This window comes from Camelus dromedarius, chromosome 12 (assembly GCF_036321535.1).
Source record: "Camelus dromedarius isolate mCamDro1 chromosome 12, mCamDro1.pat, whole genome shotgun sequence".
NCBI lineage: Eukaryota > Metazoa > Chordata > Mammalia > Artiodactyla > Camelidae > Camelus > Camelus dromedarius.
Window position 1 is genome coordinate 19,460,230 of NC_087447.1, and position 25,461 is coordinate 19,485,690.

The 25,461-nt window shown below is 39.5% G+C and overlaps 1 protein-coding gene across 7 annotated transcripts in view; it reads left to right on the forward strand.

Moving 5' to 3' along the window:
* LRRC4C (leucine rich repeat containing 4C) overlaps positions 1–25,461 on the forward strand; it is a 1,085,469-nt gene that overhangs the window by 684,471 nt on the left and 375,537 nt on the right. The gene's annotated exons all lie outside the window — the stretch shown is intronic.

The following is a 25,461-nucleotide window of genomic DNA, read 5'->3' on the forward strand; positions in this document are numbered from 1 at the left end:
TGAGATTTTTTATATATATATATATATGTTTATGTTTATGTGTATATATATATATAAAATTCTCTGTTCTCATCCAGCACCCAAGACAAGGAATCTTACCAGATGATTTAGTGCTCCTCACCTTTGGGCTATAGCAGTAAACTGCCTGAAAACTACTGGGTTAAAATAATAAACATTTACTTAGCTCACAATTCTGTGAGTCAGTAAATTTGACTGAACTTAACTGAATTGTTCTTAGTTTTGCTCAGTTATGCATTTTGGTTGGTTGGAAATGAGGCTGGATACGCAGAAGGGAATAGAATAAAACATGGAAAGTCTGCTAACCCACCCTTTAATTACATCAGGAAGGACCTCTTTAAGGAACAATTAGACTGGATCCTAGAACGTGAAAAGGAGTTAACAGTAAAAACGAGTGGAAACGGGCTACAGAAAATATTTAGGCAGGAGGAACAGCTATTGGAAAGGAATGGAAATAGAAGAAAGCATGGTATATTTTGAAGATTGAAAGTAGTATAGTGTCTTAATTTTAAGACACTACCAGTGCACCATTCATTCAACATCAGATTGGGGGGTGGGTGGGGTTGGATACTACAGAGTCAATGGTAAGCAACCCGAATCCAGAAATTATAAATTATTTGGTGCAAACTGCAACTTATATGTCAGAAAATAAAATTCTTCCATGCAGAGGAGTTGGATAGAGTTGGAAAGTAGCAAAGGATGAGGATACAGTCCTCCACAGGGACCAGATCAATACACTGAAGGCAACGAGATGCTAGAAGACAGTGACTTGCTTCAAGGAGAGTGACATGGTCAAACTGGAGTCATTAAAACACTACTCATTATTACTCATTTTCTAAGTATGGAGCTGACTGGCCGGAAACTATCCTAGAGTTTGGGTAGCTGGATTTAAGAACCTATGCCAATAATCCTGATTAGGTATATAAGTTCCCTGGGTTACCTGGATGAAGGCAGAAATAGAGATGGAGGAAAATTAATAGATTTTTAAAAATTAGAAATTAAAATGGAAAATATTTGAAAATTGATTTAAGTCAAGAATGCTTTATTAATTCTTCAGGCATTTTATCATCCATGTACTCTCAATCTTAGGACTCATTTCCCCTTGAGGCCAGTGGCATTTTTTTTCTCATTTTCTTTCATCTTGAAACACAACATACACACACACACACCCCCCACTGGAAAAGCACATTTTAACAAATAGCCTCACCATTTTCTTTTCCCTTAGTCTCAGTCATAGCTTTAACTATCTCTACATCCTCTCCTCAACTCTATTTCTGCCAATCTCAGGTGAGTTACTATGATTGACATGAACTCGGGCCAGAAAACAAAAGGAAAAGAAGGCAGTGATTTAAACTGCATTCTTTTGGGGGGATGCTTTCCTTTTCCTTTAGAGGGTCACTCCTTGTTGGCTTGGAGAGTCAGCTTGTCCAAACACATTATAAATATAGACAATGGCTGACAGGACTGGACAGGGATTAACTGGAACTAGGCGCCAGACAACATTTTGGAGTGATGAAAATGTTCTAAAGTCGGATTGTAGTGATGATTGCACAACTCTGTAACTCTACTAAGAATTGTAAGATTTTTACACTTGCAGTGGCTGAATTTTGTGGTCTATAATTATACCTTATCAACACTGTTTTAAAAAGAAGAAGAAATATAGAAAGGTCACTATAGATCGTTGCTATTTACTTTCTAGGCATTTCCATAAACCTGTTTAATGCTTGCCTAGAATATCTGCTGTATTTTCTATTGCTTCATTCATTATAGCTTAACCAACTCAGAGACTTCAAAATTATCACATTTCTTTTAAAGATTTCTGTGACAAGGGACTTTTTGTCCAATAAGTTTGCAGTAAAAAAAGAAAAACAACACTAAAGAAGATGTGCCTGCCGTGTGCCGACTGCGGGAGAGGCTCTTTTCTAGGTGCTGGGTGTTCAACCATGAACGAAACCAAACAAAAAAAACCTCCAGTTACACAGCTCTGATTAAAATTGCACCTTATAGAGTTTATTGATTTGTAACATTTATAAAATACATGTAGAAAGTTTGAATCTGTGTCATTCATACAATTAAAAGTGCTCTTACTTCTCAAAGTCCCTTTAGAAAATGAGTTGAGAGGCTTTTTCATGGTGGTGTGTGCTTTGCTCATCTCTCCTCCGCAAATAGGATTTTATTGCTAATCTTTTCTAGTCTCTTGGTGTGTGTCTGTGTGTGGTGGGGGGTGGGGGTTTGTGATTTTGTGCATGCATGTGTGTGCATGTGTGAGAGAGAGAGAGAGAGGAAAAGGGAGAGAGAAGCAGATATTGGTGTATGTGCGCATGTGTGTGTGTGTGTGTATGTGTGTGGTGTTTCTTTAAAAAGTAAGAAGTAAATCATTTTATGCCTGAAAATGATTACTGATAAGATTTTCCCTCATAAAAGCATCTTCAATAGATGGACAGTCAGGACCCGCAGTCAGATTTAATAAAAATAAGGAGATGTAGAATTTTAAAATATAACTGACATTTTAAAAGACTTCCCATTACTCAGGTGTAGTTCCTAATCAAAAATACTTTGCCTGACACATACAAAGTGTTCCCTGTGTTTTAGATCTTTTCTGCCTCCCAGGGGCCATATTTGGGAAGCCAGTTCAGACATGGGGCAGAGAGATGGGTTGAGAGATAAAGATTTCAGAAGGCCAAATCTCAACTAGGGAGCAAGAAAATAAAAGATGATGCAGTTTTAATATTTCAGAGGGTTTTAGAGGATGTAGAACAGAGTTTCTCAAAAGTGGTGCTACTGCCATTTTGAGCCAGATAATTTCTTTTTTTTTTTTTCCCCTGAGGGGCTCTTCTATGAATTGCAGGATGTTTAGCAACATCCCTAGTCTTCACTGATTTGATATCGGTAGCCCTTCCTCCCAGCTGCGACAACCAAAAATATCTCTAAATCTAGCCAAATATCTTCTAAGGGATAAGACCACCTTTTTCTCTGCTCTTCCCACTCAGTACCAGTACCAAACTACTGGTGTCGACAAAGAGCTGTAGCAGATTATAAGGGAAACGTGTGTCCTGGTTTGCCTGGGAAAGTCCTGGTTTATTCCTGTTATCTTGACATGACTATTAACAGTGACCATTTCCCTTCCAATCATCTGTTTTTATATAACCTAGATGACCAGCCTGGTAATAGGCCACTTCCCCTCGATCCACACTGTGACCGTGTGGCGCAGCACAGAGGCTCTTCTAGGACAGTGACTCGAAAGCCTGGCTTTCCATAGCCTTTCTCTTCCATTAGGCCAAGTGGGAGTTGGCTTTATTAGCTTCAGGCTGGGAATGTTAGCTTTGCAGTATCCTTATTCGAAAGTCTAAGCACGCGCTGTCTTCGTGTCAGAAGTACACGCTCTAGGCCACACTGCGATAGAAACCTACTCCGTGCTCGTCTGTCTCTGATTTTCTCTAATATCTTACCACTTTCAAGACAAAAAGCTAAATCCACTCATGTTTACGTTATAGGATTTAATCTGGCATTAAAGGTCCTCTGTGGGGAAATCCCCAAATCTCTAAAAACAGAGCTCGTTTATCATGATGATGGCCTCAGAGACTCATATGTAGTTAGTTACTGAGTCACTCATTCATTGATTTCAAAAACATATAATGGGTACCTGCTCGATATCAGATACAGAATTAGGTGCTAAAGCCCCCAAAATATGACTTCTACTCTGGAAAAGCATGTCCCCTTTTAACAAAGGAGCTTAACAGAGGAACAAACCATTAGAAAATAATGTGATTATTCCCCTACTAAGGTGTAATAAGGTGTAATAAGACCTTAAGGGGAATAAGAAGTCTTCCAAAATAGAGGGAGGAGTGAATCGGGTGAAGGATTGGGTGGAGGTGTGGAATTACTGTACCTTAAAGTTCCTTGCACTTTTCTCCTTTAGAAAGTTTAGCTGTCACAAAGGCTCCCCTTGGCGCCTTCAGAGGATGTGGGCCAGATGTGTGATACCACTTCCCAGGATCAATGAGCTAGCGCCCCTAAGCACTCCTGGAGACCTGTGAAGTCGTTAAGGGATACAGACTTCAAACAAACGAAGTGCAGTCCTTAAGGCCAAAGGTCCAGACCAAAAATTAGAACAAAGAGCTGCTCTAGGAGCACACATTTCAGTCATAAGCGCAACCCAATGACTGACGATCTTGATTCCAAACATCAAATACTGGATGCATCCATCAACTTAGTTCCATGATTTGGAAATAAAATGTGAGGTGTTGAAACTTGCTGTCATCCAGCTTCATGGGGTTAATAAGCCTCAGTCCAGGAGAGCACTTACTAATCCAGATAGGTGTTTTATCCCTCTTTATCCCTCTATTAAAGACCTTTGCCTTGACTTAGGTTTTTCCCTTGATAAAATTAAAACAACAGACCCATTTCCAGGGTCAGATTTCTGTGCTCACTTGCTTTACTCTTTAGAAGCAGGAGAACAAAGATAAATTGGAAGAAAGTGAGACTGTGGCCAGGGAAGCTGTGATCTGTCTTCAGTGTTAACTATTTTACATGTCAATTGTCACGATACGATTTTATAAGCAGAAAAATGCACCCATTAAATGAGATCCGGGGAAATGCAGCCACATTTGCAACCTGTCCATCTGCATTATCCAACCCACAGCTTTGTGAAGGTTTTTCCATCTACTGTTTGTGCAGGTAGTATTTGCTCCCAAATATTTGCTTGTTCCTAGAGATACGTCGTCCTTGGGGTAGCTATTGTGTGTTGCCAGTGGAAAAAAAAAACTCTGATTTCCAAATAAGAACGGACCTGTCAACACATTAATGGAATATTCAACCTTAAATCTCACAGGCAACCAAATTATTTTATAGATGAAACCCAAAGGGAGAGGCTTAAATTCCCACAGCTAATTAGCAGTAAACTTCAGACTAGAAGTCAAATGTTTCTGCATTTGGTCGCATGCCCTTTCCATTGCCTAAAATGAGATCACTTTCTAGTGAGATCACTTTGGAGCCCTGCAATTGTAAAACTAAAGGGATGGACACATCCCAGTTTGCCTGGGCCTTTTCTAGTTTCAGCACGTGAAGTTTCGGTTCCCAGGAAACCCGGCAGAACCAGACAGCCTGGATGGGTGGTCACCCTGTGACACATCTAATTTCATGTCCTTCCTCTCTCTCTCTCTCTTACTGACGCATACACTGGTGAGCTGAGATTTTCCTTAAGCTGGACTGTGTTTGCTTTCTTTCTTTCATACCCAGTAGGGCTGAAAAGCACTGACTGTGTTACCCTGAAATATGGACAAGAGAAGCTTCTGCCTTGGGCTTATCCTTTGACCTCGCCCCAGGCCATGGCATGAGGGGCCTTGCAGCCAATAGGATGTGCCCACGCGGACATCAGGCTTCCTTTCTGCCCAACGCTCCAGCTACCGGGGACCCTGGAGATGACATGGCACACACTCTTCTGACCAGCACAGGCCTCCTGCCATTATATATGCACCTCCCTGCGAATGTGGCTGAGAGCAGCAATCCGCAGGGCCTGGGGAGGAAGATGTGGAAGGAAGCTTCATCTGGGAGCCGGGCGTCCACACATCTATGCATTCATTTCCTGGTGGCTTGGGAAGGAGATTAGGGTGAAGAGAAAGAGGAGGGTGAAGCCAGCACTGGAGCCAGCTCTTCCCTTCCCTTTTCCCAAGTTCCTGCCTTCATTTCCAAGGCTTCTGAGAATTCCAAATTGAAACCTGGCTTTCTACACTAGCATGAGGGGGCATTTGTCAGGATAGGAGGCTTGGGCACTTTTTCTTTCACAGCTGGTGAGCTCGATTTATCATTTTAAGATACTTATTCCTGTGGTGTTTGGGTTTGCACTTACACGATCGCCCTGGACTCTGCCACTCAGAGGAGGGCGTGACCGCTGCCTTTCCTCAGGTCAGATCCGTTCCTATATCACGTCTAGATGTGCTGAGGAACAGCAACTCTGAGCAACAGAATAATCAAATAATACTTAGGATGCATGAGCGACTGTTACTCTTGCTTTTTATGTCGAGGTTTTAGGGTCCATTTTGAGCTCTTTTAAACCCCACTGCTCTGGCTTACCAATAGTTCCCAACAGAGGCAGTCAGGGAGCAATGTGGTCTGCTCTCTGGTTTTCCCCTTCATCGAAAGTAAATGAGAAGTCCTTTCCTAGGATAGATAAAGATGGAGGAAATTGTCATCTGAGATGGATTCAGTGGAATCAGTTAAACTACATTTCTCTAGAGAGACTTATTTTTTTCTAAAATAATTCAGGTGCAAAAAAGATATTTTATGTTTTATATCACACACACAGTTTCTCACATGCATGATCTCAGTTTTCAGCCATACATATTGCTGTGTCTGTAAATTACAGAGACGTATTAACACAGTAGCCAAATTTCATCAATTCAGAATGATTCATTAAAAAAATCTAACAATTAGCATCAGTCACTCTTCACTGAGCATTTATAATGTATCAGTTTTGTGCTAAATGGTTCATGTCCATTGTCACAGTTAATTCCTGCACCCACCCAATGACTGTGTGGCTCCATTATAGAAATGAGAAAACTGAGGCGTTAAGAGTATATATTTTTTAAAAAAAGTGTATATCTTACCTAAGTAGTATAACTAGTATGTAGCAATTTGTCCTCTGTCAAACCGTTAATCTACCCAAGAAACATTCATTGCAAACCTTCCATGTGTCATGGCCAGAGCTAGGCCGTCCTACTGTATTGAGTAAGTGGACAACACGAGCAGTTATTTATGGAATTTACTATAATCTGGGTGGCTTAGGATTTGGGAGGAATTCAGGAGAGGGGCATTGAACTCAACCCTGGGTAGAACAAATGTCTGAAAAGGTTTTCCCGTGGAGTCAAAGCCGGAGAGCTGAGTCTGACAGAAGAAACAGGTATTCTCTAAGCCTGGTGGTGTGAGGACAGACTTGTCAGGCCGAAGGAACAGCATATGCAAAGTCACGGGGGCCTGACTATTTCTGGAAGGGGTCGAGAATAGCAGTCACTTTCCTAGGGTCAGAGGGGCTGTCACGGCAGAATGGATGGAGTGGAAGCACTTAAAACAAGATGGAGAACATAAAAGAAAATGATCTAGAAAACACTCAGATTTTGTCTTCGTAGGTTCACAGTTATATAAAACATCACTGCACGAAGAACTCCTGAAATCTTACCATTTTCCTTAATATCTTAAAAGAGGAAGAAATGAAACCTGGATATAGTTAAGTGCCTTGCTCAGCCTGATAGCTAAAAAATGAGTAGAATGCTATTCTTCTGAATTCCCAATCCCAAGGTTTAAGGCTCGAATAGTCATCTTTGAGACTGATTTTATTTTACCTTAACTAACCTATCAAATACATTAGGATCTAATTTAATAAATGTTCTCTAATTGCAGACTGGAATTTAGTGAACATATTTTTGTAGAAGACTAAATGAATGCGGACAGACTGCAGTAAGGGCAGATACCCATTTGCAAAAAGATTTCTAACCATTTCATTTTCAATAGTCACCTCATTTGTTAAATGTAAGATGCTATTATAGTGGCAACTATTATTTGCATCTACAGTGTGTTTTTTGAAATGTGATCAACTCTTATGTTAAAGGTGAGACCTCTCAGATTTTCCTAGTCTGTATCACTCCCATCTCGACCACTCGGGTCCCAATTCTAGGACCAGCCCTAACTCTATATGGAAGGCACTGGGTGTCGACGTTTTAGATTGAATCCCAATTTATGAGGCCAAGCATTTGTTTCATTCCTCAAACCAAGATCCTGCCTTCTATTCTGATAAATGGGCCCTCATATTATAACCTAGGTCTGTCCTTCCCTTTCCAGTCTTCTCCAAAGATGTTGAATTAAGCACTAAACTGCAGCCTATGATCGAATTCTACTTCCTTTCTATAGATATTGTTGGTCTGGCCATCTTCTTGGATTTCTAAACACATAATGGTCGTGTATGAGCCCTTTCCACCTTCTGGGAACTAACAGAACTCTTCACTCAACCCCTCGGATGCTTGTGGATGCTGAGGTGTCATCTGCTATTATTGCTCTTTCTCTCGGGTGGTGTTCACTTGGATGAGGAGGGATTAATTCTGGCGCCCTTCAATTAAGACCTTTGAAAAATATATTTCCCATAGGAACTTAACTGTTGCTCGCTATGTTAAATCAGGTAGCATCCTTCCTAAAATGCAGGACACGCTAGCCCTTTGTTAAGGAGGAGGGTGTGGAGTGATAGAGATTAAAAGAGGAACAAGGAGATGGTGTGGTGAGAGTCCTTCAGAAGGGAACCAGGGTTCCAGGGGGTGGAGGTGAAGGGAAGCCCTGTTTTTGGTTTTTTTTTTTTGTTTTTTTTTTTCCTTTTGGTGATGTATCAGTTGTAACCAGGGAAAATTCATCTAGCCAAAGAGCACAGATGTACCTCTGCTGAGGAGAATGGTTCTGTTTGCCAACTGATTTGGAAACCTGCTAGACTCCCCTTTTATTCTTAAAATTGGGCTTCTGAATTGGTCCAGCTCTCACTCTTCGGGAGAGAAAGTTGCCAAAGAAACCTGAAGCCCACATTCTGGGAAGATGTTCTAAGCCACAGGAAATCTTTAAAGATCTATAATTGTCAAGAAGAACAGATGGAAACATAATATAATGGAAAGGTTAGCATCAGATATTGTTTTATTTAGAAAGAGCCTCTGAGCTATTTCTAATTACAGATCACATAGGACAGCATCCAGAGCGATCATTAGGCTGGGAGTCAGGAGCCCCGTGTTCCAGTCACATCTCTCATTGTAACTGGTTCTAGAAGGTGCCCTTGACTAAGTCGGCTGGGTTGTCCGTCCTCAGCTTGTTCAGATGTCTATTGGTGGAAATTAGTGTTTGATTTTTTACAGTCCTGTTCATCCTCTGTTCTATGAGGGGATATGAGCATCCTCTGCAAACACTATTAGTCAACAGTGAAAGTCAAAATGTGAACAAAGAAAACACAATCTAAAAAAAAAAACACCTTAAAATTGTGGGCAGTGAACATCAGTATGAATTTTAGTTTTTGCTTTTATAATTCAAACATGCATAATTCAATGTAGTACAAACATTTTGTAATTAGAACAGTTTCCTAACTGGATGCCTTGTTTCCATTCTCATCCTTCTCTAGTCTTTTTTTTTTTTTTCTCCTGCATAACAGCTGGGATGAGCTGCCTAAAACCTAATACCATTATATTCTTTTCTTTGATACTTGCCTTGATGAATCCCTTCTGCTGGTAAGACAACATCCAAGCATCTTATCGTGGCTTCTACAGGCATCTATGTAAACAATGTCCTTCCACCTGCCCCGATCTCATTGTCTGCAGCTTGTTATCTCTTCACTAAGTTCATCTGTAACAGCCTTCTTTCAACCCTTCTGAAACCCCACAGTCATTCCTTATGTAGGATCGTTGTGCATCCTGGTCTGTCTGCCTGCGATACCTTGTCTGAGATCTTGGCATCAATTATCCCTCCACATCTTTGCAAACAGACCTAGTCCAACCAACCCAGCTAATGTAAGGCCCATGGCTGAGTCCTTTTTACCTTGATTCCCTATTTTCTTTCTACAAAACATCCATTTCTAGCTCACATGGTATTTTTGACTTACATGGTCTGTCTTCTCTCATCAGAATGTGCACCCCATGCCAGCAGGGATTTTATCTTGTTCACTCCAGGGTTTAGGGTAGTACTCTGCACTTCAGGGTGTTGTCATTCCTAGAATATCCATTAAATGAACGGTGATGTCCGTGGAAGGAAATTCAGCCCTAACAATACAGAGTAGACCCTATGTAAGATGTTTATAGACACCCTAATTAAATATCCTATATTACTACCACTAATGCAATTTTATTCTAATCTATTTATATGTATTCATGAGGCTCTTAAGGTACAAAAAAGGAAGCATTAGGGACACTATTTACATACTGGACATCAAAATTTATGTAATATCGCCAACATATATAGTTTTCCATCAATGAAAAAGGTATCAAACAAAAGAAAATTCTATAAGACATTGTATGGAAATTTATTCAAAGATCTTTCTTGTCTTTTTAAAAAATTCTTGAATTTATTACTTCTTCCTTTATTACTTTCTTTCTCTTTTTCTTTTATTTAACAAATCAGAGATTTGATTGCATGCTAGCCTTTTCTGGGATATTCTGTATTCACAATGGCTGATGACACATCAAAGAATGTATTTAAATACTTGGGATCTTTGAAAATAGGTGATTAGAAAGTGTTTTTAGAGCACAGGTTAACAAGAAAAAGGATCAGATTCCAGAGAGATAATGTGGAGAAGAAAATAAATACATAACATACATTGAGTCCCTATGATTGAATTAGAGGTACTTAAGTATCCTGAATGAATGTTGAATTTCCCCCCCAAATAGACATACATGTGAGGGGGTTTATTCACCCTTTAACTGTTGGTGGCATCACTGTTCAAGAGACGTGCGAGAAAACTCCTTCAAGGAGGAGGGACACATGAAACCACATTACAAGGTCTCAGAGCACAAGCAGCCGGTTGCTGGAGTGTCCTGTGTGATAGGCAGCAGCGTCTGCATCACTCTGCCTGGCAGTCCGTGGACCACCCAGCACAGTGAAAGTCTTCCGTGTCAGCCAGGCCTTGAGGTGGGCACAGCTGTGTCTTCCATCCGCAGAACCCAGCTGAGGCTGGTCTCATCTAATCTTAATTTGCAAGTGTTGGTTTTCCCCAATATGAAAGTGGTATGTATTCAACCTCAAAATATGAGAACCACAAAAAGCATAGAAAAAATAATTCATGCATAATTCCACCACTTAGACATTGTACTATTATGGTACATGCTTTCCTAGTACTATTCCATGTGCATGGATATGTGTGAATATATTTATTTAGAGTATATGTGTACATTTATACATATGTATATTTATGTATATATATTCATATATACAATATGTTCATATTATATATGCAGATATTATGTATATGTATGATGTATAAATGCAATCTATTATTTATATACACATTACAATATTATCGTATGGAACAAACTGCTGTAACTTATCTGATTTATTTTTAGTCAGTGAACATTTCCTATGCCCACAATATTCTTCAACAACGTTAATTTAATAATTGCTTAGTATCCCACTATAGTCCATTTTTGATTGTTTCACAAAATATTACGAATGTTTGATTTTTAGAGTCTCATTAGCACAGATAGAGTGAAAAAGATAGAAATCCACTTTCAACAAACCATCAGTAGAAGGGTTGTTGTGTTCATTCTTTGTACCAGCCATTATGCTAGAAACTTTTTGTATATTATATCATTTAATTGTTAAACATCCATGTAGAACAACAGTTAGTGTTATTCTCATTTTACAGTCAAGAAAACCGGATGATATATCACAGCCAAAAAAATATATAGTACCTATAAATATATACATAATCACACATGCAGATCACTCACAGGCATAAACATGTACCAAATGGGAAGTTCTAAATTTGGTTATTTTGCCTTGAAGAGTTAATAAATGAGCTCAGGAAAGAGTTTGCAGTCTGTTGTACTATAAAGTTTTGTAACACAGACTCTCAGAACTATCTAGGTATGATACTAAATGTCTTCTGACTTAACCCTGTTGTATTGCAGATGAGAAATGTGAACTCAGAGAGTCGTGTTTATATCTGTTTCAGCACCTGAATCTAAATCCAGGCTGTCTAGGTCATAACATCATTCTTTCATGCATTCATTCACTCAGTGATTATTAACTGAGTACCTACTATGGGCTGAACAATGTATAAAAGCCCTGACATGTGAGTAGATGCAATTTTCATGAGCTGCTTATTCCTGAGAACAAGGTAGACTCGGTTTTTATGCACCAAGTCTGCCTCAATGGGCAATATCTCCAGTAGAGTCACTGAATTATTTTCTTCCACCTTCCCCCTTCCCTTATCCCATGACCACTCCTCACAGTCAACCGACTCCACAGGTTGCTCTCCCTGTACGACAGACACTGACAGGCTTCTTCCATTCTAGGCATGTGGTCCTAGGATAGAGATGGTACTAATTTCTCCTTTCTGTGTGCTAGATATTGAGTATTCCGTGTGGGCCAGAAAGAGTTTCTGCCCATATAGGTCAAAATCCTTTCAATTCTAAGCATATCTCTAATAGTATCAGGCATGTCAGATTATGGTAGGTGTTGAAATAAAGATTATATTGGTTACTTAACAATTACCATTTATTTGACAATGCTGTGTAACATTAGCACCTCCAATTTAGTGGCTTACAACTACAAACATTTATTATGTCATGGTTTCTGTGAATTAGGAATCCAGGCATGGCTTACCTGCCTCCTCTGGCTCAGGGGCTCTGGGAAGCCTGATATCAAGTTATCGTCTGGGGGCATAGTCATATCAAGGCTTTGAGGAAAAATCACTTCTGAGTTTACTCACATGTTTGGGTCTCATGGGCTGTATAATTGAGGGTCTCGTGTCCTCTTGGGTTGATGATCGAAGACATCAGTTCTTTCCTGTGTTGCTGTCTCCATAGAACTACTCATAACATAGCAGTTTGCTTCCCCCAGAGTTAGGGGTCTGACAGAAACAGTGAGCCCTGCAAGATGGAAGGCAGTATTTTTGTAAGCTCATTAGAAATGGCATCCCAGCACTTCTGCTATATTCTTTTCTTTTGAAGCAAGTCACTGGGTCCAGCACACTTTCAAGGGGAGGGTATTACACAACAGCAAAAATATCAGGAAGTAGGGCTCATTGGAAACCATCTAAGAAGTTGCCTTGCACAGAAATAAACCAAAGAAAAGAAATGGATTATGGCTTATTGAGTTGGGACTTCCAAATGTGTTCCTTGAAGATGTAGTATTTGAATTATACTTTGAAGACTACAACCTTAATGTATAAGACGGATTTCACAGGAAAATAAACATAAGAGAAAGGGTACCTGCATAAATAAGGGCAGAGACGAATCGAAGTTCTGGGACCCATTCACGCAAATGACATTTCGGAGAGACTACCACATGCAGAGCAGTAGCCCAGGAGGGCTAGAGCACAGCACAAATCGTACGTCTTAACTGACTCTCAGCAGACAGACCGTTAACCCGTGTTCTTACTGCTGTTAAATGATGCTACATCATCTTTCTAGACCAGTAACTGTATGTCAAACTTCATTATACAATCCTGGGACTGGAGAGCATTGTAAGAAGTCATGTAGCTTATCTCGGTTTATGGAAAAAGAATAGACTTCAATATCTGAAATGCCTGAAACCCATTTGGGCCACTTATCAGCCCTTGGCCCAAATCACTTAACCTTGCTAAATCCAAGTGTCCATAGCCATAAAATGGAGCAATTGTAATTACATCAAACTGCGGCTGGAAGGATTAAAGGAGATAACATTTGTGAAAACCCATAGTTCAATGCCTGGTTTTTAATAGACATTCAATAAGCTTGCCTCTCTTGCCTTCCTTGTCTTCCCTACTTCTTTGCCTCTCCTTTTCCTCCAAATCCACTTAGAAATTCTCTTACATCATTACAAAAAAAAAAAAAAAAAATCCAAGTTTTTAACCAAGCCAGCAAGGAAAGTTGACCGTTTTTACATCATTCCAAAGCTTTGACATCTTTGCTATCCTAGAGGACTTTAAAATTAGGACAAAATTAACCTCATTTTAATCGTTTTATTCTTAGTCTATATATTGCACTTAACACACACTGGATAGATGCTTCTTAAATAAGTTATTTTTTCAGCTTGTCATCAAAAATAATATAATCCTCTGAAAGGTAAAACTAAAACCAATAATTGTACAAAATCTAAAGAACTATAATAAGTACTAAGCAAACAGATGGTTAGTTTAAATGACTTAAGAATCTGTGTGTTTTTATCTTAAGAAAGATGTTTAATACCTGGGCTAATTATAGATACAGCACTGCCTGACACATTGTAATTTATGCTTCTATTCTGATTTCTTCTTTATTTAAAGAAATTAGGTTCTTTGCATGAGGTGTTCCATGCATCTAAGACTTTTATGCAAACTATGGCTAAGCTTAATTCCAACATTTAAAAATGCTTTCAGCAATAATGCTAGCTTACCCTGCACCTTCCTTAGGAAAAAAAACAAATTGATATTGCTTCTTGAGTTCATGAACAATTAAAGAAAGGAAACAAGATATACCAAGAACTAGACCCATACTTCCCTTGGAAAGTCCCATTACTGCACAAAGAACGTACCTTCATAGTCAATATATTGGAATATATGACTTGTTGAAAGTTAAAGCATCTTTTGTAGTTCTAGATTGATCTGACTAACTTCTAGTAATTAACCTATAATTCGTTATAGATTGCATCACCCTCTGTCATTATCCAAATGTACAAGATTATGAGACACCATCTACCCAGGCATTATCAATTTTATTTGATTTCTGTTTTAATCTGATGCATACAGTAGAAACTTAGTGTTCAGGGTAAGAACACTAAAAAAATTTTGATGCTATCAGAGGAACCCTAAAAGTTCTTGAAATTTTGATGAAGAGCTAATAATATGAATTAAGTGATATGTAGGTAGTATTACTTAAATAACGAGCAAATCCAGTTGAACATCCAGCACGCAGACCTTAACTGTGGCTTTGTTCTACTTAATTTCACTTCTCCAACTTTTCCAGGGAAGTGGTAGGAAAAAAAAAAAAATGGAGGGAAAAATACGGCACAATTGAAAGGGGAAAAAAAACCTTAGCAAAAGATGAAAAGCTAATTTATAAAGGGAAATGTATACAGAAGAAACAGATAATTTAATGGAAATATGAATTTTATAGAATAAATCAAGAATCTTTCTAAAAGTTTCTATGATATGAATTTGAGAACGTACTTGGAGTTCAGTTGGGTATATCTAAAATATTAAGAATTTTCTGAAAAATTAGATAGATTACCAGTGTATAGAGATTGTCTTTGCTTTTTCCTTTATGGTCAAAATTTTTAACTGAAAAGCAAAAGCTTTTTATGCAAACCAGATTTTTATGGGATGTGAGAAACTTTTTGCTCCTTAAGGTGGTTTTCATCTGTTGGGGAAATCCAAGAAATGGATGTCAAGGTGGAATCAGATGTATAAGACGTTTATCAGTGGGAAACACCTTGTAAGGAAAACGGGGATGGGGAGCAGTAAGATGCAGGAGAGCCTTCAGACCGCAAAGTGGATCCGACATCTGTTGAAGGAGTGAGGGCAAGAAGGGGATTTAGGGGGAAGAGCCCCAACTGCAGTGGCCCTGAGAGAATGTCTCAGCCAGGCTGTTGAGTAGCCCCTGAAGAAATGCTTCACATTAAGGAGAATCATGGTGGGCAGGACTGACCCTGCTCTAGTACCCTCTTGAAGCTCAGTCATTGAATGAGAGCAGCCTTGGAAGAGTGTGACCTTCAATTAGCATCTGCAGAGGGTCTGGAAATTGTGGCTCTGGGGGCTGTCGACTAACTGCCCATTACTCACAGCAGTTTTTTTTTTGTTTGTTTGTTTGTTTTCATGAAAGGAGATCTGAGTGGCTCACTCCCAAGGCAGCCATAGTCTACCCCTTGCACAGCACAGACCTACTTCTCCATCCACTTGAGGGGAGCAACTCTTCCATGGCTGCCGTGGGCTTCTCCTCTTGAAAAGAAACTTTAAAGAAGGAACAAGCAGTATAAACTACATTTCATTGACGTTACATTCTCAAGGCAGCCATGATACTATTATTTTCTTCCTACACTGTCCATTTTAAACCCTCCTCTTCCTCACATATCACCTCAGCAGGTCTTGGTGACCTATCTGGTAATGTACCCAAAACCTTATCCCTGAGTAGTCTAAGCTTCTAGAATTTATACCTGTTTCAGGCTTTATTGTTGCATGTGCCCATTCATAGTTAACACTGGGCAAGAAATAACCAGAGACACCCAGTGGATCCCTTGGGTTCTGCACACTTTCCTCCATGCCTGCATTATATGACAGCAGACCCACTTCCTTCTGCTAACCAGGACCAGTGACCCCTGCCAGTCAAAATGGTGGCTGGTTTTCCTGTCTACAGTATGAATCCAGGTGCCTTGGTGGCAGCTTGTCCTTGAATGGGACCTTGCTTTGGCCTCTGGAAAGAATATTCTCGCTTTAGGACTCTAACCCAAAAGAGCCCAACACTGAGAGAATGGGAAGGACAAAGCACAAAGCCCCCCAGTAGGTCATTCAGAGCCATGTAAGTGGGGCCGTGGAATCATTCAGTTGCTATTTCCCCCATCTAAGAGCATATAGTTTGGACTGATATACTTGGCAGTTGGTGCAACCTCCATTGCTCCCATGGCTATTCACAGAACCGTTCCTATGTCCACCTTTTCCACCATGAACTTTGACCTATGGAGGAGCACCAACATTGAACTTCTTAATGATTTGTGTGTCCCTCTCACCAGTGCATTCATAGTTGCTGGGCCGAACTCTGTGTCCTCTGGGCCTTTCTGTAGAAGAAGAGAATCAATCCCCTGGTGGGTGTTCCAAACTCACATCATATATCCATTCCAGCATGCCCACAGCCATGAACTTTTTCATTAATTCCATTTCTGGCTTACAGACACTCACACTTAACTCAGCATTGGCCATTGTCTTTTCTAGGCTTCTAAGGGCCATCCTAACAGTGAATCTGTCCATTACCCATGGTCCTTGCCAGGGCATTGAATCCCATATCCTAGGGGAGAGCTCTCAAGTCTACAAATTCTGTCATACGTTCTGGCTTCATTTGATCAATCACCCTCAAAATGCAACTCCAGGTTTTCTCCTCTGGCTCTTGTTAGTATGTATTAGCTAATTCCTGCAGCCTCTTTGGAGTGCAATCTCTTTTCTCAGTTATCAGGCTCAGTAAATCCTCAGCCAATTTACACTGAAATGCACCCCCAGTTACTGGTCTGGCAGATGAGAGATAAAGCAGCAGCAGCTCCTGGGAGCAGCACCTCTTGCCTTGGGGAAGAAGAGGCTTCTGAAACATCTTTCCACACAGGGGGTGCAGTTAGGGAAAGTCCTAACTGAGGTGGTGGGCCATGTCTTCAAACTCAGATGGTTCAAGGGAATCTGCAAAGCCAAATTTCTCAAGAGCTTCCTCTCCAGTTGTCCCTGTCCCATGTTTCAGAGTTTCCCAAATCAGCATAACGGATCTAACTGGGTCTGAGCATTTACTTGTCTGGGAAGCTCTGTGCTTCCAACTATTAACTCTTGTATTTGCTATCAGCTCTTCTACTACAAGAAATAAGGTACCATACAAAGAGGCCCTCTTGCCCTCACACCTAGCCCCTTAAATATTTCTTAACCACCCTCAGTTTTTCATTCTTCCTCTGCCTGATGTCAGTGCAATTTGATAGGAATCAGCCCGCTCTGCCGTCCTTGTGGGCACTGTTGCTCCCACACTTTTCCAGTGCCTGACTCATCCTGCAGGCAAAAGCAGATCCCTCTAGTGCAGTCTTCAGCAGTGGGTTCAAGGCTTGGACCAGGGACTCTTCTTGATCCAAATTCCACACCAGATGAGGCCCTGTCTGCCAGCTGGGTAGGGAGTGATGGAGTCTGAAAATCTCATTCTACACCCTGCCTTGTCAGACAGCTCTCTGTCCCAGCAGAATCAGTTTGAGTGCTCTAAAAAGCTGAGGACAAAAGGAAATTTGATATGCAAGATAACTTATTCACGGAAATGTCTGTGAATGATGAAGGGAAGAAGGAACAGGAGCTGATGAAGGGAGTCTTCACACCACAAAGTGAGTTTGACATCCAAGAAGAGAGCGAAGGAAGGAATATGATGGAGTGGAAGGAGCCTCAGATGGAGTGTCACACTAAGGAAGTCTGAGGGAGACAGATGGGGAGGCCTGGAGCAAAGATGGCCCATTAGAGGAGGTGCATTCAGGGCAGGAGCGCGTTTGCCTCTGATAACCCCACTTGGCTCCGTCACTGGCTTGGAGCAGCCCTGCAAGGACAAGGTCAATGTGAACCCTGAAGCTGGAGGCAGTTTTCTCTTGTCCAGGTCTAAATGGTGCACTTCGAGGTAGTTTGATATAATGGAAAAAGGAAGCACCCACCCTTCTAGTCTAGAGTAAGATAAATATGAGTTTCTAACCTGGCTCCGTTTCCCTGGATCTGTGATCAGCACCAGTCACTTGATATTTATGGAAGTCTGTTTCCACATACATAATACAAAGACACTATTGCTTTCTTCACAGCTTGTAATGATTCAAGATGAAGTACATAAAATTACACAGCACAATGACTTGCATAGCGTAGGTTTAGAAAAATGTTATTTACCTCTCCAACCTTGCATCGAATTCTTCTTGTCTCCAGTCTTTTTAAATTTATTTTGCATTTTAAACTGGGGATAAAATTAATGTCCTTCAAAAAATCAAGTCTAAGAAATATTTATTACTGAATTTTATTTGTCAACATTTTGGAAATCTGTTTACTCGTAATTGATTAGAGAAACCTACCAATAAGGAGTTTTACCGTTTGTTACGATACGCGTACACTTTTGCTTGGAGATTTGATTGTTGAAATTTGATATTTTTTGTCTTTTTTAGTTCAAAATATTTACTGTTTGGAAAGCACTATGTCTCTAATACTGGCAGAAGACATACAAATCAACTGTGAACCTTCTCTGAGCTGCATATATGTGTGATGGTTCCTCTCAGTTTATTGCATAATTTCAATACAATATCTAACAATTATGTCTGTGGTAAACATGTCTGCTTTCTCAGGCCTATAATGAATCGGTTCATGTGTTCTATTACGGAGTAACAGATTATGACTGTTTGTCAGTTTCAGCTCCACTGAAGATTACATGAATAAAATCCCCACTAATGGCCACCAAGCAACTCATACTCCGTTTTGTCCAATACTGTGTTAAGTCCTTTGTGTGAGGATGTATATGTTGGTATGTTTATCTAACCTCCCTCTTTAGGGGTCAATCAGTACATTAAAAAAGCAAAGACAACACCAATCCTTTGAACAAAGAATGAACATAATCTGTCAGTGAGCAAACAGGTTCTGGATAATGAGAGAAAATTGCTGGAAGAAGCCTTGCAGCTCATGCAGTCTAACCCCCTCACTCCACACACGTGCAGAGAGGTTAAGTGATTTGTCAGAGGTGACTCAAATGCAAAGTCAGATCTTTGCCCCAGGATAGGTACACTGTCCCATTTGTACATCTGGCTTATGTGTCTAGTGTTGTGGAAAGCCATCTGGGAAATACAAAAGAAATACAGACTCCTTTTCTCATTTTCCTGAGTTTAGTTGATATCAGTTTTGGTGATAACAGTTCTTAATGAAGACAAGATCATCTAAATATGCTCATGTGTTTCACTGAGAAAAGAAAAAGAGAAAGCAATGGATATTTATTGCTCTTTCGTTCTTTGAAAATACTTCTATGTACCTAATCTCATTTATTCTTAGTGACTCTCTAGAGTGGTGTGTTGCATTTCTCCCTTTAGTAGGTAAAGTAACTGAGGCCTGGAGGATTAAGTGGCTTGTTCAAAGGTATATAGTTTCCAAATGTAGATACTGTGACTTCAAAATCCTCACTCCCTCACTACTCCTGAAAGGGAGCATCTGATTGATGGACCTTGATTCAGACTAAAACAATCATCTTTGAACTTTCAGAATAAATGGTGTCATATATAATTTCATACATAAATGTATAAATGGTGGAACCAGAGCTCAAACAGGGGTCTTCTGACTCCAGAGCTCCTTCCCTTTCCTCAAAACAACCCCTCTGACTATTTTCTCCCTTATTCTTTGCAAATAAAATCTAAGCTTCTATTAGTAAGATTTCTTACTGCATTTCTACTCCAAATAGTACGTAAATGAAATGGGAAAAGTATGGACAAGAAAGTTCAAGTTTTGTTATGGACACACATGCACACCCACACTCACACCCACACATATCACTGGTTGGTTAGATAGGTTAATGGATTACTCTCATTAATTCTTGGCATGATGTCTCTCTACAAAAGCAATGAGTAATTAATTAATTCTGAAACTCTCCCCTTGGTTAAGGTGGTACGAAAATAACAATGTCTTAGGCCATACATGTGTTAGTCTTGTGATGGCATCTGATATTTGCTCAAAGTATTTATTTGCCGTGCAGCTTTATTTAGTGTAAAAATTGCTTAGAGGTTAGGGTTACCTCCTGTAGCGGTGACAATCCTTGTTGTCAAGCGGTGATTGACAACTGGAAGATGAGAATATTTGCAGAAATAGTCACCTAGACTATTCCCCAAACAGAACTTATGAGATAGGCTGTGGGATTTAGAAGAAAGACCGAAAAATGGATTCACGTGGGGTATCTGACTCGCGTTTTGTGTTTGCTGTAAGAAGGTGTGAAGATGCTTGGGGGACAGTTCCTTGGTTGAGGCAGCCATAAACTCTGGAGTAAGCAATCTGGACATAAGCCCAAGATGTTTTGATGATTTTCATACGTTTATTTAGTTTGCCGCCTCCCCGATACGTTTTAAAATCCATGTTTGCCTAAGCGAAGGGGAAGCAAAAAAATCTACCTTAATGGACACAGTTGGTCAAGATTAGAAATTGAGGGGAGATAGTACACATCTGAGGGCAAGGGTGGTATCGTCATGGCAAAATTAATCAAAGAGAGACAACCAAGAAAGAGAAAGATGCTTAGGGAGACTGAAGTTTTCCTCATTGAGCTGATTCTTTTCCACCTTGAAATATTTTCCTTCTAGGAGGAAAAATAAAAAGACCTTGAAGATACTGGTTTTGGCTATTTTAAGGGCGACATGTGATCAGTGATGCTGATACAGCCATAAAACAAGAGAAAATCTACACTTTCCAGAATTACTGTACACACTGAAACACTTATTCCTGCAATGATTGGATAGAGTTTACTTATCTAGTCTCCAAAACAATAAATTAAGAGGCTTAAATGTTTTAAGAGTTTGTTTTTGCCTCAAATACGAGTTTGTATTCATTCAGTACATTCATTTTAATTCTGACTCCTAATAATGTGTGTGCTTTTTATCTAGCATTCCATTCTGTTTGAATCTTTAAACTTGTATTTCTGAGCAGTAATTGCAGTTCTAAACAGTAACTGTAGTTGGTGTTCAGAGACGGGTCTTTTCATGACTAATTCTAGGATATAAAGTGAATGATTTTTACAGTGGGACAGGATTAATCTTGGTGGTGTTGCTCTGGCATATTTTGTAGGCTTAATTATTATTAATCTGGATAAATTTTAACTTTCAAAATGTTAATTTAACTCACCAGGTCTCCTGGCTCATTAATCTCTTCAGTAGTGCCACTTAGGATAAAATGGCTCATCAAACAATAGCGATTCAATCATAAATATGTGGAAGTGGAAAAGCAGCGACACTGAAGGCTCAGAGGATTCAAAACATTTTTCATTTCTCAGCATTCTTCATTTTTAATAGCATGAGCCATTGCTGGAGATTTTCCCACTTCATTAAGATATAATTATCCACTAATGTGACTTTTATTTTTCTCATACACACACACACAGCTTTACCGAAATGTTAGAACACTTCATTTTCCTCATCTTGAGAATGGGTATAATTCCTACCTCGCCTACTTGAAAAAATACTTGAGATAAGACGATTCTTGAAATGATGAAGCGTAATAGTACTGTAAGCCGGTAAATTATTATTATTGTTAGAAACTGCCTTGTTTTCCAACCCCAAAGATAAATTTGCCAGTTCAGTGACACTTTTTGCATATAATAATCTTGTGTGCCAGATATTACGTTTGTGTGCTTTAAACACAGGGTGCGAAATCTTCACCTTCAAGGTGGAGGTCGTTATTCGCAGTTTGCATAAGAGGAATTTGAAGAGGCTAAATGTCCTGCTCACAGTGGAGTAAGTGGAGGAGCCAGGGTTCATAATCAGATCTGCTCCTAAGATCTGTACAGTTCATTCTCATGTAAAAAATGGCATAAGAATAATGCCCACTTTTTGTTATGGAGTTGGAACTAAAAATAGCCACGGTTTTATTTCAATCTTATCACGTGCTAATGACATTACAGAAGTCACTTCAGTTAACTCTCAGATTAGCACAGGGTTATTCTTTTTTGTTTTGTTTTTGATTTTGATTTTGCTTCGCTTCATTTTATGAATGAAAAAACTGAGACTCAGGGAAATTAGCACCTTGTGATGCCTCAGATTGTATGTACAGCTAATAAGATGTGGCAGGAAGGGGCTTCTAATTCTCATCCGTTTGACTCTGAAGCTCTTTTAATTACCTTATTATACAAAAATGAGACATGCCTTGCAATTGTTAGGATTATTAAAACATTTTTGGTTTTTAAACTTTTGCCTACTGTAATTAGCCACTGACTTGAACTGTGGAGGTGGGCATGGCCTCCTTTGTGTGAATTATTTTAGCCTGATTTTTCTTTGGCTGGGGTCACACCGCCAGCACCTTCCAGCAGAATGTCACAGCCCCAGAGAGAGCCAGAACTGCTCGGTAGTTCATCCGCAAAGCCTAGCTCCGTGGAGGGCTGATGATTTACAGTCAGCAGCCGGCACAGAAATGGGAGGATCAGTTCGACGGTGAAGTCTACCGAGACATCTATAAAACCCACTTTCACACATGATTTATGTCACTGGAGGCAAACAACGGATAATCTTCCTGAGACTATGGACCAGACTTTTTAGACCAGTGAATGATAATGTCTCAGAAGTTATTCCTATCGCTAACTCTTTTTTTTTTTACCCCCTACATCCTCTCTCTAGTTTTTCAGGCTCACTAAGGAAAATATCTCTGGCTTCAGATTTCTCATAACAAACAAAAGTTGGTAGGAAAGCTAGAGCCATCTGTTTTCTGTAAATTAAATGTTTCGATTAGAGACCCCTATAGGATACATGCATCAGAAAGGCATGGCATATTACTTACGCAAAAGGAATTTATTTCTTGCTATGACCAAAATATGCCAGTCTTGGAACTTGCTTCTTTTAACTGTTAATTCTCAGCTTTGTTGTTGTTGTTGTTGTTTAGAAGTATGGGAATTAGATGATAATTCAGGGGTACAGATGGAATTATTAGGTTGGAAATGGAGTAGAGAGGACGTAAGAGAAAGAATTTATTAATTTTTTAATTGAGTCATAGTGAGAATTTTACCCTTCTTGTTCTTTTTTTAGAGGGTGGGTAATTAGGTTTATCTATTTATTTATTTAATGGAGGTGCTGGGGAGTGAACCCAGGACCTCATGCATGCTAGGCATGTGCTCTACCACTGAGCTGTACCCTCCATGTCCTCCCTTCTTGGTTCTTACACAATTGGAAAAAAAAAAAAAAAGAACATTTTAAATAAATGTGTTTTAAGACCTAGATTTTTAAAATTTGGTTTCTGATTGTACTGTTTTCCTGGGGGTTTGTACTTAATGCCAGCCTCCAATGAAGGACAATGCCCCACTGCTACTTTAAAGTTGTAAGGAAATCTGCTAAAAAAAATCTTGGTTCTTCCTCAGAAATGTCTGCACCTGAGTGTTAGGAAGAAAGGTCCATAAAGTGTGTTTCATGAAAATTGGAGGAGTACATGCTTCTCCTGATGCTGTTACTTGGGTCCAGAATAAGAGCTGCAATAGTGTCATGCTTGAATTCGAACATGTCATCCCTGAGTATATCAGTGAGAACATTTCAGAAGGATTTTACCCCAAATATACATTTTGCCAGCACCGCTGCCACAGAATTAGATTAACAAGTTGAAAACAACAATGCAGAGCCAGGCTTTCCTCACTGGCGAGCTGGCAGTTTGTCTCCCACGTGACAGGAGAGAGCTGCCTTCCCAGATCTGAATGTTGATAATTAACAGATTTGGGATGGCCAAAGGTGGAGTACATTCTTCTGCTGCTATTTCTTAAATTGTTTTTTTTTTCTTGTTTATTTTTATTGGCAATGTTGACTCTCCTAGGGGTTCACTGTGTGCTGATCTCCCCATCCTCTGAAATTGTACGGTCCCCACTCCCAGAACAACCTTGGGGTGGATGCCTTCAGTTCTTTGTCTTTTCCAGTCTCTTTTTCTCCTTATTTTAAGCAGACCCTTTTTATTCCTTTTCTTCTCCACTGGTTTTCATTCTCTCCTCAGACTGAACCTTCCATTCTCTATAGGGATCCCTAGGTCACTTCCTGACAGTGTTGTGATATTACATTTGGGTGTGGTTGGGAAGATGGAAAATGGAAAAATTTTGTATCAAATGAAGGGAATACCGGAGAGGAGGGTATAACTCAGTGGTAGAGTGCATGCATCGCATGCACGAGGTCCAGTACCACTATTAAAAACAAACAGAAACATACATACATACATACATAAATACCTAATTATCCCCCCAAAATTTGTTTTTAATAGGAATATATATCTCTTTCAGAAAATTTGAAAAGACTAAAATAGATGTTTAAAGTATTTCTCCTAATCTCCGTCCCAGAGTTAACCTTTGCAACCCTGGTCGATTTTTGTTTCTGAAAATGTCTGAATGGAATTTCAACAATTTGGTGCAGATATTCATGTTGCTTTGATTTTAAATGTGGCTTATATACAGCGGTGAGCCAGTAAACATTTAGCAGCCAGCTCTCAGGAGAACATACATGATATGTAATATATATATGTATATTTTTATAAGCCTTACTGATATAAAGGATGTACGAGACACAATTTACAAATAGTGATAAAATATAAAATGTTCTTTATTATAAATTCCATGTGGCCGATTGATTTTCACAGAACCCTTTTGTTGATTTTTTACAGAAGTCTTGCATCTTTAGCCAATCTATGGTTGCAACTGACAAATGAATGTACTTTCAGTATGAATATTGACTGATACTTTCATTTACATTAACATGTAAGTCCAAAGTGAAACAACAAAGACATACTGAGACTTCACTAGTTTGTAAATGAAGCAAGCTAGCTCTTTGTTGAATTGGATAATAATATTCAAATACTGAAAGAATATTTTGGTTTGCTGTGTTGTCCACAATGTAATGTCTGCAGACAATAGACATGTAAGTTTAATCTGCATTATTAACGTCTTTTCCATCACTTTTTCAGTTTTGACTATGCATTCTCAAAGAGGGTGATATGGCCCCTTGGGGGCAAAAACTGGCTCTTGGGATGGAGCAAAATATGTTGCTTTTTTCATGTATAAAGCTTAGATGTACATGTAGTACACAAACAGTATTACGCCTGTGGTTTAAATATTTCATGAGGAGGGGACAGTTAGGCCAAAAATATCTAAAAGGGCTCCTTGGAGGGTGATAATAATAAAACAAAAAGTTGAGAAACAATCAACCAAACAAGAAATAAAGCCCTGATTCATAACGTTTCTATTAAGTACTTCCATCGTGGCCAATTTCAAGCTACCAGTGTGACATCACTGAACGTGGCATTGAGAGAAGAGGTACAGCACCGTAGCATTATATAACATCCCCCCATGCAGGCATACCAGGTGTCCA